The sequence below is a fragment of the Symphalangus syndactylus genome, chromosome 12 (assembly GCF_028878055.3).
Source record: "Symphalangus syndactylus isolate Jambi chromosome 12, NHGRI_mSymSyn1-v2.1_pri, whole genome shotgun sequence".
Classification (NCBI taxonomy): Eukaryota; Metazoa; Chordata; class Mammalia; order Primates; family Hylobatidae; genus Symphalangus; species Symphalangus syndactylus.
This window is the reverse complement of record NC_072441.2, coordinates 90927299-90942624: the sequence shown is the minus strand read 5'-3', so window position 1 is coordinate 90942624 and position 15326 is coordinate 90927299. Positions and strand designations below refer to the sequence as shown.

At 40.5% G+C, this 15326-nt stretch overlaps 1 protein-coding gene across 7 annotated transcripts in view; it reads right to left on the bottom strand.

Moving 5' to 3' along the window:
• The window catches only part of DDR2 (discoidin domain receptor tyrosine kinase 2), a 166271-nt gene that overhangs the window by 34401 nt on the left and 116544 nt on the right, over positions 1–15326 (bottom strand). Inside the window, exon 2 of one of the 7 annotated variants that reach the window (XM_063627152.1) lies at positions 6863–6945. The exons of the other annotated variants lie outside the window; for them this stretch is intronic. The gene's annotated coding sequence lies outside the window, so the exon portion shown is untranslated. The remainder of the gene's footprint in view (positions 1–6862; positions 6946–15326) is intronic. 7 annotated transcript variants of the gene reach the window in all.

Below are 15326 nucleotides of genomic sequence, written 5' to 3'. Positions count from 1 at the left end.
AACAAGGAATAAGAGAATTTACATCTTCCTAGATTCCTCTATGGCCCCAGTTTGACCACCTTGATTCTATCAGACTTGCCTTCCTGGCCCTGACTCCAAATACAATTTGGGCCTCCGAGATTTGACCCCCAGCAAAATCTATATTTTGGTTCAAACTCTGAAAATCAATGTAATGTGCCAATTTATGCTTTGTACTTGGTAATAACCCCAGTGGCCCATCCCATTCTCTTATTAGCAGATGTTCACCTCTAATCAATTTCCTAACAGGAATGGGGAGCCCTCATTTTCACCAGGCACCTTTATGATACAAAGAATTATTCTTTTAAGTAGTTAATTGCATGAAAACTATAAAGCTAACTGCACACTCGCCTACGAAGGGATCGAACATACATTTTTGGCCCTGGTTAGAATTATGTTCTGGCTCCTGGCTAGAAACAATAACTTCTGGATACAGACTTCCACTTTCAACCAAAGACAGAGTAACAGAGACCAGATTTGCTCTCCAGTGTGAAACAACCAAAAAGGACAAAATAGATGAAATATTAAGTTTTAAGATAATGAGCATCTGACAACAAAGGACAACAATCTGAGAGTCAGGAAACAAAAAAGTTGAGCCCTACAGTGGCATCAGCTTACTGGCATGAGAGTGTGTCCAGGATACAACACAATGAGTGGGAACTCAGGCAGAGGCTGGAGAATTTCCTGAGTTGAGGAGATAAAAATGGGAGTCCAGAGAAGTAAAGGAAGCTAGAGTCTCAGGACACTGGGCTGCCAGATACAATACAGTACACCTAGTTAAATTTGAATTTCAGATAAGCAACAAAATGGCTTTTTTCTTTTTTCTTTTTTTTAAATTATACTTTAAGTTCTAGGGTACATGTGCACAATGTGCAGGTTTGTCGCATATGTATACATGTGCCATGTTGGTGTGCTGCACCCATAAACTCGTCATTTACAATAGGTATTTCTCTTCATGCCATTCCTCCCCCCTACCCCCACCCCACGACAGGCCCCAGTGTGTGATGTTCTCCACCCTGTGTCCAGGTGTTCTCACTGTTCAATTCCCACCCATGAGTGAGAACATGCAGTGCTTGGCCTTCTGTCCTTGCGATAGTTTGTTTAGAATGATGGTTTCTACCTTTTCCATGTCCCTACAAAGGACATGAACTCATCCTTTTTTATGGCTGCATAGTATTCCATGGTGTATATGTGCCACATTTTCTTAATCCAGTCTATCATTGATGGACATTTGGGTTGATTCCAAGTCTTTGCTATTGTGAATAGTGCCACAAGAAACATACGTGTGCATGTGTCTTTACAGTAGCATGATTTATAATCCTTTGGGTATATACCCAGTAATGGGATGGCTGGGTCAAATGGTATTTCTAGTTCTAGATCTTTGAGGAATCACCGCGCTGTCTTCCACAATGGTTGAACTAGTTTACACTCCCACCAACAGTATAAAAGCGTTCCTATTTCTCCACATCCTCTCCAGCACCTGTTGTTTCCTGACTTTTTAATGATGGCCATTCTAACTGGTGTGACATGGTATCTCATTGTGGTTTTGATTTGCATTTCTCTGATGATCAGTGGTGATGAGCATTTTTTCATGTGTCTGTTGGCTGCATAAATGTCTTCTTTTGAGAAGTGTCTGTTCATATTCTTCGCCCACTTTTTGATGGGGTTATTTGATTTTTTTTCTTATAAATTTGCTTAAGTTCTTTGTAGATTCTGGATATTAGCCCTTTGTCAGATGGGTAGATTGCAAAAATTTTCTCCCACTCTGTAGGTTGCCTGTTCACTCTGATGATAGTTTCCTTTGCTGTGCAGCTCTTCAGTTTAATTAGATCTCACTTGTCAATTTTGGTTTTTGTTGCCATTGCTTTTGGTGCTTTAGACATGAAGCCCTTTCCATGCCTATGTCCTGAATGGTATTGCCTAGGTTTTCTTCTAGGGTTTTTATGGTTTTGAGTCTAACTTTTAAGTCTTTAATCCATCTTGGATTAATTTTTGTATAAGGTGTAAGGAAGGGATCCAGTTTCAGCTTTCTACATATGGCTAGCCAGTTTTCCCAGCACCATTTATTAAATAGGGAATCCTTTCCCCATTGCTTGTTTTTGTCAGGTTTGTCAAAGATCAGACAGTTGTAGATGTGTGGTATTATTTCTGAGGGCTCTGTTCTGTTCCATTGGTCTATATCTCTGTTTTGGTACCAGTACCATGCTGTTTTGGTTACTGTAGCCTTGTAGTATAGTTTGAAGTCAGGTAGTGTGATGCCTCCAGCTTTGTTCTTTTGGCTTAGGATTGTCTTGGCAATGCGGGCCCTTACTGGGTTCCATATGAACTTTAAAGTAGTTTTTTCCAATTCTGTGAAGAAAGTCATTGGTAGCTTGATGGGGGTGGCATTGAATCTATAAATTACTTTGGGCAGTATGGCCATTTTCACAATATTGATTCTTCCTATCCATGAGCATGGAATGTTCTTCGATTTGTTTGTGTCCTCTTTTATTTCATTGAGCAGTGGTTTGTAGTTCTCCTTGAAGAGGTCTTTCACATCCCTTATAAGTTGGATTAATAGGTATTTTATTCTCTTTGAAGCAATTGTGAATGGGAGTTCACTCATGATTTGGCTCTCTGTTTGCCTGTTATTGGTGTATAGGAATGCTTGTGATTTTTGCACATTGATTTTGTATCCTGAGACTTTGCTGAAGTTGCTTATCAGCTTAAGGAGATTTGGGGCTGAGACGATGGGGTTTTCTAGATATACAATCATGTCATCTGCAAACACGGACAATTTGACTTCCTCTTTTCCTAATTGAATATGCTTTATTTCTTTCTCCTGCCTGATTGCCCTGGCAAGAACTTCCAACACTGTGTTGAATAGGAGTGGTGAGAGAGGGCATCCCTGTCTTGTACCAGTTTTCAAAGGAAATGCTTCCAGTTTTTGCCCATTCAGTATGATATTGGCTGTGGGTTTGTCACAAATAGCTCTTACCATCAATACCTAGTTTATTGAGAATTTTTAGCATGAAGCCTGTTGAATTTTGTTGAAGGTCTTTTCTGCCTCTATTGAGATAATCATGTGGTTTTTGTCTTTGGTTCTGTTTATATGACAGATTATGCTTATTGATTTGCATATGTTGAACCAGCCTTGCATCCCATGGATGAAGTCAACTTGATCATGGTGGATAAGCTTTTTGATGTGCTGCTGGATTCGGTTTGCCATTATTTTATTGAGGATTTTTGCATTGATGTTCATCAGGGATATTGGTCTAAAATTCTCTTTTTCTTGTTGTGTCTCTGCCAGGCTTTGGTATCAGGATGATGCTGACCTCATAAAATGAGTTAGGGAGGATTCCCTCTATTGCTATTGATTGGAATAGCTTCAGAAAGAATGGTACCAGCTCCTCTTTGGACCTCTGGTAGAATTCGGCTGTGAATCTGTCTGGTCCTGGATTTTTTTGATTGGTAGGCTATTAATTATTGCCTCAATTTCAGAGCCTGTTATTGGTCTATTCAGGGATTCGACTTCTTCCTGGTTTAGTCTTGGGAGAGTGTATGTGTCGAGGAATTTATCCATTTCTTCTAGATTTTCTAGTTTATTTGCGTAGAGGTGTTTATAGTGTTCTCTGATGATAGTTTGTATTTCTGTGGGATCGGTGGTGATAACCCCTGTATCATTTTTTATTGTGTCATTTGATTCTTCTCTCTTTTCTTCTTTATTAGTCTTACTAGTGGTCTATCAATTTTGTTGATCTTTTCAAAAAACCAGCTCCTGGATTCACTGATTTTTTTGAAGGGTTTTTTGTGTCTCTATCTCCTTCAATTCTGCTCTGATCTTAGTTATTTCTTGCCTTCTGCTAGCTTTTGAATGTGTTTGCTCTTGCTTCTCTAGTTCTTTTAATTGTGATGTTAGGGTGTCGATTTTAGATCTTTCCTGCTTTCTCTTGTGGGCATGTAGTGCTATAAACTTCCCTCTACACATTGCTTTAAATGTGTCTCAGAGATTCTGGTATGTTGTGTCTTTGTTCTCATTGATTTCAAAGAACATCTTTATTTCCGCCTTCATTTCGTTATGTACCCAGTAGTCATTCAGGAGCAGGTTGTTCAGTTTCCATGTAGTTGTGTGGTTTTGAGTGAGTTTCTTAATCCTGAGTTCTAGTTTGATTGCACTGTGGTCTGAGAAAGAGTTTGTTATAGTTTCTGTTCTTTTACATTTGCTGAGGAATGCTTTACTTCCAACTATGTGGTCAATTTTGGAATAAGTGCGATGTGGTGCTGAGAAGAATGTATATGCTGTTGATTTGGGGTGGAGAGTTCTGTAGAAGTCTATTAGGTCCACTTGGTGCAGAGCTGAGTTCAAGTCCTGGATATCCTTGTTAACTTTCTGTCTCATTGATCTGTCTAATGTTGACAGTGGGGTGTTAAAGTCTCCCATTGTTATTGTGTGGGAGTCTAAGTCTCTTTGTTTGTAGGTCTCTAAGGACTTGCTTTATGAATCTGGGTGCTCCTGTATTGGGTGCATATATATTTAGGATAGTTAGCTCTTCTTGTTGAATTGATCCGTTTACCATTATGTAATGGCCTTCTTTGTCTCTTTTGACCTTTGTTGGTTTAAAGTCTGTTTTATCAGAGACTAGGATTGCAACCCCTGCTTTTTTTTTTGTTTTCCATTTGCTTAGGAGATCTTCCTCCATCCCTTTATTTTGAGCCTATGTGTGTCTCTACAAGCGAGATTAGTCTCCTGAATACAGCACACAGATGGGTCTTGACTCTTTATCCAATTTGCCAGTCTGTGTCTTTTAACTGGAGCACTTAACCCATTTACATTTAAGGTTAATATTGTTATGTGTGAATGTGATCCTGTCATCATGATGTTAGCTGGTTATTTTGCTCATTAGTTGATGCAGTTTCTTCCTAGCCTCAATGGTCTTTACCACTTGGCATGTTTTTGCGGTGGCTGATATTGGTTGTTCTTTCCATGTTTAGTGCCTCTTTCAGGAGCTCTTATAAGGAAGGCCTGGTAGTGACAAAATCTCTCAGCATTTGTTTGTCTGTAAAGGATTTTATTTCTCCTTCTCTTATGAAGCTTAGTTTGGCTGGATATGAAATTCTGGGTTAAAAATTCTTTTCTTTAACAATGTTGAATATTGGCCTCTACTCTCTTCTGGCTTGTAGAGTTTCTACTGAGAGATTCGCTGTTAGGCTGATGGGCTTCCCTTTGTGGGTAACCCGACCTTTCTCTCTGGCTGCCCTTAACATTCTTTCCTTCATTTCAACCTTGGTGAATCTGACAATTATGTGTCTTGGGGTTGCTCTTCTCAAGGAGTATCTTTGTGGCGTTCTCTGTATTTCTTGAATTTGAATGTTGGCCTGCCTTGCTAGGTTGGTGAAGTTCTCCTGGATAATATCCTGCAGAGTGTTTTCCAACTTGGTTTCATTCTCCCTGTCACTTTCAGGTACACCAATCAGATGTAGATTTGATCTTTTCACATAGTCCCGTATTTCTTGGAGGCTTTGTTCATTTCGTTTTACTCTTTTTTCTCTAAACTTCTCTTCTCACTTCATTTCATTCACTTGATCTTCCACTTGATTGAATTGGCTACTGAAGCTTGTGCATGCATCACGGAGTTCTCGTGCCATGGTTTTCAGCTCCATCAGGTCATTTAAGGTCTTCTCTACACTGTTTATTCTAGTTAGCCATTCATCTAATCTTTTTTCAAGGTTTTTAGCTTCTTTGTGATGGGTTTGAACATCCTCCTTTAGCTTGGAGAAGTTTGTTATTACCAATAGTTTGAAGCCTACTTCTGTCATCTTGTCAAAGTCATTCTCCGTCCAGCTTTGTTCTATTGCTGGTGAGGAGCTGTGTTCCTTTGGAAGAGAAGAGGCGCTCTGATTTTTAGAATGTTCAGCTTTCCTGCTCTGGTTTCTCCCCATCTTTGTGGTTTTATCTACCTTTAGTCTTTGATGATGGTGACCTACAGATGGGGCTTTGGTGTGGATGTCCTTTTTGTTGATGTTGATGCTATTCCTTTCTGTTTGTTAGTTTTCCTTCTAACAGTCAGGACCCTCAGCTGCAGGTCTGTTGAAGTTTGCTGGAGGTCCACTCCAGACCCTGTTTGCCTGGGTATCACCAGCGGAGGCTGCAGAACAGCAAATATTGCAAAACAGCAAATGTTGCTGCCTGATCCTTCCTCAGGAAGCTTCGTCCCAGAGGGGTACCCAGCTGTATGAGGTATCTGTCGGCCCCTACTGGGAGGTGTTTCCCAGTTAGACTACTTGGGGGTCAGGGACCCACTTGAGGAGGCAGTCTGTCCGTTCTCAGATCTCAAACTCTGTGCTGGGAGAACCACCACTCTCTTCAAAGCTGTCAGACAGGGATGTTTAAGTCTGCAGAAGTTTCTGCTGCCTTTTGTTCAGCTATGCCCTGCCCACAGAGGTGGAGTCTACAGAGGCAGACAGGCCTGGTTGAGCTGTGGTGGGCACCACCCAGTTCGAGCTTCCCGGCTGCTTTGTTTACCTACTCAAGCCTCAGCAATGGCAGGTGCCCCTCCCCCAGCCTTGCTGCTGCCTTGCAGTTCAATCTCGGACTGCTGTGCTAGCAGTGAGCAAGGCTCCATGGGCATGGGACCCTCCAAGCCAGGCGTGGGATATAATCTCCTGGTGTGCCATTTGCTAAGACCATTGGAAAAGTGCAGTATTAGGGTGGGAGTGTCCCAATTTTCCAGGTACCACGTGTCACAGCTTCCCTTGGCTAGACCCCTCGTGCTTCCTGGGTGAGGCAATGCCCCACCCTGCTTCAGCTCACACTCCATGGGCTGCACCCACTTTCCAACAAGTCCCACTGAGATGAACCCAGTACCTCAGTTGGAAATGCAGAAATCACCCGTCTTCTGCGCTGCTCATGCTGGGAGCTGTAGACTGGAGCTGTTCCTATTCGGCCATCTAACAAAAAGTTTTAAGGTGTAAGTATGTCCCATGCTATAAAAAATTATCGGGCATGTGAAAAAGCAGAAAAATAGAAACCATTGTAAGAATAAAAAGAACAATTGAAACAGATTCACAACTGATTGCATTTCAAAATCCCAATGACATTTGTTACAGAAATTATTTTGAAATAATTTTAAATCCTAAAATTTATATGGAACCACAGAAAGTTTCAAAATAGCCAAAGCAATCTTGAAAAAGAAGAAATCAATCAGAAGTATCACATGTCCTAATTTCAAAATATTTTAGAAAGTAACTTAAAACAGTATGGTACCTGAAAAAACAGACATATAGACAAATAGAACAGAATAGAAAGCCTGGAAGTCACCCACACAGGTCAACTGATCTTCAACAAGAGTGCGAAAAATATACAATGGGCAAAAAAAAAATCTCATCAATAAATGGTGTTGGGAAAACCGGATATCCACATGCAAGATAATAAAATTAAACTATTATCATACATTGTACCCAAAAATCAACTCAAAATGGATTAGAGATTTAAACATGATATCTAAAAGTATAAAACTCCTGGAAGAAGATATAGGAAAAAAACTTAATGACATTGGTCTAAGCAATGATTTCTTGGATATGATACCAAACACACAAGCAACAAAAGCAAAAACAGGCGGAACTACAATTGAACAACAACAACAAAAACTTCTGCACAGCAAAGGAAACAATGAACAAAGTGAAAAGACCTTTGGAATGGAAAATATTTGCAAACTATATCTTTCAAGGTTAATATCCAAGTTATACAGGGAACTCATACAACTTGATAGGAAACAAAAAATATGATTTTAAAGTGGTCAAAGAAGTTGAATAGACATTTCTTCAAAGAAGACATACAAATGGCCAAGTTACATGAAAAGGTGTTCAACATCACTAATCATTAGGGAAATGCAAATTAAAACCATAATGAGATATCACCTTATACATGTCAGGATGACTATCATCAACAAAATCAAAAGATAACAAATGTTGGCAAGGATGTAGAGAAACTGGAACCCTCATACACTGTTAGCAGGAATGTAAAATGATGCAGTCACTATAGAAAACAGTATGGAGGCTCCTCAAAAAATTAAAAATAGAACTACCATATGCTCCAGCAGTCCCACTTCTGGTATATACCCAAGAGGATCTAAATCAGCATCTTGAAGAGATATCTGCCCTTCCATGTTCATTGCAGCACTGTTCACAAAAGCCAAGATATGGAAACAACACAAATGACTATCAGCAGATAAGTAGATACAGAAAATGTGGGATACACATACAATGGAATCTTATTCAGCTTTAAAAAAGAAAGAAATTGGGTGGGGGCTAGGGGAGGAATAGCATTAGGAGAAATACCTAACGTAGATGATGGTTTGATGGGTGCAGCAAACCACCATGGCACGTGTATACCTAGGTAACGAACCTGCACATTATGCACATGTACCCCAGAACTTAAAGTATAATAATAACAATAAATAATACTTAAAAGAAGGAAAAAAATGAAAGAAAGAAATCCTAACATTTGTGACTACATGGTTGAACCCAGTAGACATAATTCTAAGTGAAATAAACCATCCACAGAAGGGTAAATATTGCATGATTCCACATATGTAACATATCAAAAATAGCCTAAATCATAGAAACAAAGTAGGATGATGGTTTCCAGGAGTTGGGAGGAAGGGGAAATGGGGAATTCCTATTCGAGGGATATAAATTTCAGTTATACGAGAATAATATGTGCTAGAGATCCACTGTACAACATTGTGCCGATACTTAACGATACCGTATATTACACTTAATAACTTGCTAAGAGAGCAGATCTCATTAAATGTTTTTACAATCATCATCATTATGAGTATCATCATAAAGAACTGACTGTATTTTAACCCTAGGCACTTCACTTGTCCCACCCTAGATCATGCCTTGCTATTCAGCAATAAAATGAACTATTGATGCATGCTACAACAACATGGATAAATTTCAAAACAATTATGCTTAGTAAAAAAAGTCAGACCAAAAAAGCACATACTATATGCTTCCATTTATATGTAACTTTAGAAAACAAAAACAAGTCAATCTATAGTGACAGAAAGAGATCAGCTGTTTCCTAGGGGAAGGAGGAGTGGCCAGAGGAATCATAAAGGGACACAAGCAACTTTTGGCAGTGATGGATGTGGTCATTATCTTGATTATGGTGATGATTTCATGGGTTTATATGTAAGTCAAAACTGGTCAACTTGCTCATTTTTAATGTGTGCAGTCTATTGTGTGTCAATTGTACTTCAATAAAACTGTTTTTGAAATAATCTCTGGAGCAAGATAATTTTGAAGATTTTTGTGCATTATCACTTCCATTTCAAAGCCTGTAGCCAGGCCTTTATGTTCATTCACCCTAGGGGACATTTATGTTTACAGAGAAGAAAAAAGAAACTACATGAAGACAAAGAACTTCCTAGAAAGCCTGCCCTCAGAAAGGGACTGCAGAGTGGAGTAGAGGTGGCAGGGAGAAAGGCGAGACTTCTCTCAGCTTGGAGGGGTCAGAGAGAGGCAAATTATAGTACTAATAGGTACCAAGCCCCATTCCCAGGAAGTGCCCTGGAGAAGTAGCAAAAATCAAGGGAAAAAGGTTTCACGTGAGCATAATGCCCAGGCTTGGCACAGAAACAGCAGAACTAATGTAGTTCCCTAAGGAACATCATGGGCTTGAAGAATGAGGATATCTACTACAACCATGAAGAACTGAAGGCAAGAGGGCCCTTCTGCCTGTATCATACTAACGAGAGCTCCTCGAGTCCTATCTCACCCTAAGAAAGGGAAAAATAGCTTTAGGCCAAGGATTAGCTGATACTTCCAGAAACTGCAATTAACCAAAATCATATGCAGGAAGTTTTGGCAACAAACATGGCCATATACCCACAGGAACACTTCTATGTTCACCATCTGATATGGTTTGGCTGTGTCCCCACCAAGTCTCAACTTGAATTGTATCTCCCAGAGTTCCCACATGTTGTGGGAGGGACCTAGGGGGAGGTAACTGAATTATGGGGGCCTGCCCGTCTTTCCCATGCTATTCTTGTAATAGTGAATAAGTTTCACGAGATCTGATGGGTTTGTCAGGGGTTTCTGCTTTTGCTTCTTTCTCATTTTCTCTTGCTGCTGCCATGTAAGAAGTGCCTTTCGCCTCGTGCCATGATTCTGAGGCCTCCCCAGCTATGTGGAACTGTAAATCCAATTAAACCTCGTTTTCTTCCCAGTCTTGGGTATGTCTTTATCAGCAGCATGAAAATGGATTAATACACCATCAGATATAGTTTGGATATTTGTGCCCACCCAAATCTCATACTGAAAAGTAATCCCCAATACTGGAGGTGGAGGCTGGTGGGTGGGGGAGGAGGTAGGGTGTTTGGATCATGGAGGAGGATCTCTCATGAATGGCTTGGGCCATGCCCTTGGTGATAAGTGAGCTCCCACTCTAAGTTCACAGGGGATCTGGTCATTTAAGAGTGTGCAGTCCCTTCCCCGCCACCCCACTCTCTCTCTCTCTGGCTCCTGCTTTCACCATGTGACATGCCTACTCCCACTTCACCATCCGCGATGATTATAAGCTCCCTGAGGCCTCCTCAGAAGCCAAGCAGATGTCAATGCCATGCTTGTGCAGCCTGCAGAACCATGAGCCAATTAAGCCTCTTTTCTTTTAAATTGACCAGTGTTGAGTATGTATTTATAACAATGCAAGAACAGCCTAACACACAATCCACTATGATTTCCAAGTCAGTTTTGAATCAAGAGATGAACACAGGAATGTAATATTATTTTGCCTATTCTTATCAAAAGGATAACTTCTCCAGTAGAGGTAATATATGCCACAGATAATGATTATGCTTGAATCTTAAGGGCAAATCCGAACTGTTTGGGGATGAAGCAACAAATTCTCAAATTCCACTTTCTGAGAAGTGAAACTGAAGGGAAGAGTAAGGATGAGGAAATACTAACACAGGATGCTAATGGGGCCAAAATTTCCAATGGATGAGATCAATGTAGTTTTTGAAAATCACACACAGAAAATGGCCCTCTCAGGGGCCTGCTCTAATCCCTCCTCAACACTGATCTTACATGTCGTTGAGTGTGCTAAGTGTTTTAGTCCTTGTCACCAGTGACTTAATGAATAAAGAGAGGCTTCTGGAGGCCTTTAACCTGGGCTACATGCCCAGGTCAGTTTATCAGAACACTCACAATGGCATTTAGGACCCAAGCCCAGCTACTAATAATGTAGAACTTCACTTACCCTTTGTGACTGTCACCTGTGTGTATATCTCCCTCAAGCACCTCCTGGGGAGAAGATCTAGCATTCCAAGGCAGGCATTCCTGCATCTTCTGACTTTAGTCCATGTCATAGTGTCCCTGATTGCCATCTTGACCCTGATAATAGAATTCTTAACAATTTGCAAAGTGCTGTCCCATGGCTTACCTTTGCTTTACCCTTGCAATAACCCTATATAGTAGGCAGAGTACACACTATTACTCTCAAAATATATACAGGTTGAGTATCTCAAATCCAAAAATCTAAAATCCAAAATCTGATACTTTTTGAACACCAGCATGACGTTCAAAGGAAATGCTCATTAGAGCATTTTGGACTTTGGATTTGTGGATTTGGGATGCTCACCTGGGTAAAATGATATGATATGACATGATATGATATGATATGATATGTTCCAAAGTCCAAAAATTCTGAAATCCAAAACACTTCCGGTCCCAAGCATTTTAGATAAGGGATACTCATCCTGTATGAGGAAACCAGCAGAAGGCCCACAGCTATTAAGTAGCAGGGATTGATTTAGACCACACTCTGTATCTCTATCCAAAGTCTGTCCCAATACACCAGACTTTAACCTTTGCTTTAACCAAAAGAGTGGCCTGATGCAAGCTGTGTCTCCCAAGATTCCAGGCTGCCACAGAGGCATGTAGCTTAGTCAGAAAGCTGTTCTCTAGCGTCTTCTCCCTCTTCTGAAACCAACGCTGTGTTCAGAGTCCACTCCTATCTCCAACCCCATTTGCTTATTGCTTTCCAAACCCATGGTTTATTTTAATTCCTTATTTATTAAATAATTCGTTAAGCAATTCATTGGCCTTGCGGGAATACAGTGGTAAACAAAACAAAGTGCCTTTTGTCACTGAGTTTACATTCTCATGTGGGGAAACAGCCAATAAAGCAAATAAATATATAATGTGAGAGAAGAAGGCAAGTGCTGTGAAGAAAAATAAAGTATGCGAAAGGAATAGGCATTCTTTTATATAAAGAAATCAAGGAAGGCTTCTTAGATAAGGTGACTTGGAGCAGAGACCTGAGTGAAGGAAGACAGCAACCAGGTGACTCTTGCGCGGATGATGGTTTATGCAAGGGGAACAGCAAATGCAAAGGTAAACTTGAGGAAAGAGCGTGCTTGTTGTGGAAGTGGTTTGAGGTACAGCAAGGAGGCAGTTTACCCAAAGTGAAAAAACTAGTTAAAGTTATTACGCTAGCATTCTCCTTTTCCAATGTAATGAACTTGTACTCAACAAAAGCAAGCATTTTAGGGGGAGGATAGGGCAAATAACAATGAATGCCTCCTTTCTCTGATTTCTCACATTTTAAATATCTTTCTTATACTGTTAGATACATATTGCTTTGTAATGTACCATGTGTGAGTCCTATCTCCCCTGCAGGTGGCAAAATTTTGAGGGGAATAAAGCGCTGTATCTTATTCATTTTTATTTCTCAGTGCATACTGGGGAGAAAATAGGTATTCAAAAATATTTATTTAAAAAAAGAGGTAAACTTTAGAGATAGATGTAAATAAGGCGTAAAGATAACATTGAGTAAAATACAGACTCCCTCCAAAGCTAATCCTCTAGTCTTTTTTTTTTTTTTTCAGGCTCCATTCTTTCAATGACTCAAGCCAAAAATCTTGAGGCCATTCTTGACTCCTTCAATACCCTGTATTCAGTCCATCCACTGAGAGAAGATTCTACTGGCTACCCTAAAAATATTCCCATATCCCACCTACACCTACTTCTCACATATTTTACTACCATAATAAGCTAATTCACTGTCTTCCATTGCCAGGAATAGTGCAATAATTTCCTAACTGGTGTCCCTTTGTCCACCTTTTCCCATGTATCTTTTAGAATGTAAGTCAGATCCTGAAACCCTTCTGCTCACACTATTCACAATAGCAAAGATATTAAATCAGCCTAGGTGCCCATCAATAGTGGATTGGATAAAGAAATTGTGGGCCAGGCATGGTGGCTCATGCCTGTAATCCCAGCACTTTGGGCAGCCCAGGTGGGTGGATCACTTCAGGTCAGGAGTTTGAGACCAGACTGGCCAACATAGTGAAACCCTGTCTCCATCAAAAATACAAAAATTAGCCAGGCATGGCGGTGTGCCCATGTAATCCCAGTTACTCAGGAGGCTGAAGCAGGAAAATTGCTTGAATCTGGGAGGCGGAGGTGCAGTGACCACACCACTGCACTCCAGCCTGGGCGACAGAGACTCCATCTCAAAAAAAAAAAAGAAAGAAAGAAAGAAAAAAAGCAAAGCAGAAAAGAAACGAAAAGAAAATATGGTACATATACAGCATGGAATACTATGTAGTCATAAAAAAAATGTAAGTCAGATCATGAAACTCTTCTGCTCACACTATTCACAATAGCAAAGACATAGAATCAGACATCCCCTGGCTGTCTTGGACCTTGTCCTTACCCCACTTTCCCTGTCAGCGACACTGGCCTCCTTGTTGTTCCTCAAACACACTAAGTATACTTCTCCTTCAGGAATTTTCATGTACTGTTAAGTATCTAATTCGGTAAAGTAAGAATCTTCACAGAGTTGAGAAAAGAGAAGTGAAATACCACACTGCCCATTCTTTCACATATTGACATCTCTGAAATCTGGATGCACTTCGCAAGCAAATAGTGTCATAGTTTAACTGGCAGTAGTTTTTTTTCTTTCTTTCTTGGAGGCACATGAAGTAATGATGCATCTTAGAGTCATGAGTTGCTTAAATTCAGTAAAATGCAGTAATGATGACATCCATTTAGAAGCATTTACCAAGTGTCAGGCAATCTGATAAGCATTTTCCACTCAATATTTCATGTTTCCCACTAATCACACATTCTACAGGTAAGTTTTAACTGCAAAGGCCATTCCTTGAGTAAATACTAACTCATCTTAGAACTTGGCTCTAAAGCCTATAATTCCACGGAGCACACAACCCTTGAAAATCAAGACTTTGCATCCACTTCTGTTTCTACCACTTATACCATGTGGGATCTGAGCAAATTCCTGGCTCTCTTTGGGTCTGTTTCTTCATGTGGAAAGCAAGGGAGTTCTATTAGACTTTCTATAAGGCAGTGGTTCCCAAAGCCAGTCCATGGACCAATAGCATTAGAAAAGCCTGGAGAGGTTTTAGAATACATGTTTGTGAGCCTCCTCTTAGAGATTTTGCTTTGGTATATCTGAAGCTGAGCCCAGTAGCCTGCATGTTTTTACAGTCCACCAGGTGACTGTGCTGCGTAGCCAGGCTCTGGAGCCACTGCTCCCAGGTCCCTTCAGCCTGGATGTGTAATGATTCTCTGGGACCATGCAGGGCACCAGAGAATGCCACACTGACAGTCCCACTGGGCTTTCATCCCTGGCTTTCATGCATCTCTAGACACTAGGCCATGAATGCAATGAAAGCCTCTGCTTCTTGGAATATCTAAAGTAAAGCAGAAATAGGGAATGCGGGTCACATGAAGTGAATCATGATATTGTTGCAAATAACTTTCCTTCTAACATACTGCTCATTCTGAGAATGGCAACTAAGCAGTTTTATCAGAGCTACTGCTGCTGCAGCTGCTTTTATGACACATTTCAGTTAAATTATATTTCCTAGGCACAGAAACCCTTTATATTTTGTGTCCTAACTGAACCCATTCAGGAATTTTCCTATGTAGCAGATGAGAAAAATGAAGCAAAAGAGAGGTGAAATGTGTGGGATGGGAGGGTGGAGGTAGATCCACATAGCCTACTCTGCTATGTGGTGTCAAAGGAGTGCCAGTTTCCTTCCTGAAAGCTCTTTGAGCTATGTACTGTGATTGCATTTCAGTTACCATTTAGAGCTGTGATCTTCAAAATATGCTTCCAGGACCAGCAGCATCAGCATCAGCATCACCTGGAAACTCATTAGCAATGCTAATTATCAGTCTCCATTTGACCAATTGAATCAGAAACTCTGGTGGGGTTGCTGGAAGGGGGTAGTGAACAGTGTTTTAACCACTACTCTAGGTGACCCTAATGCAGACTCAAGCTTGAGAACTAGAGG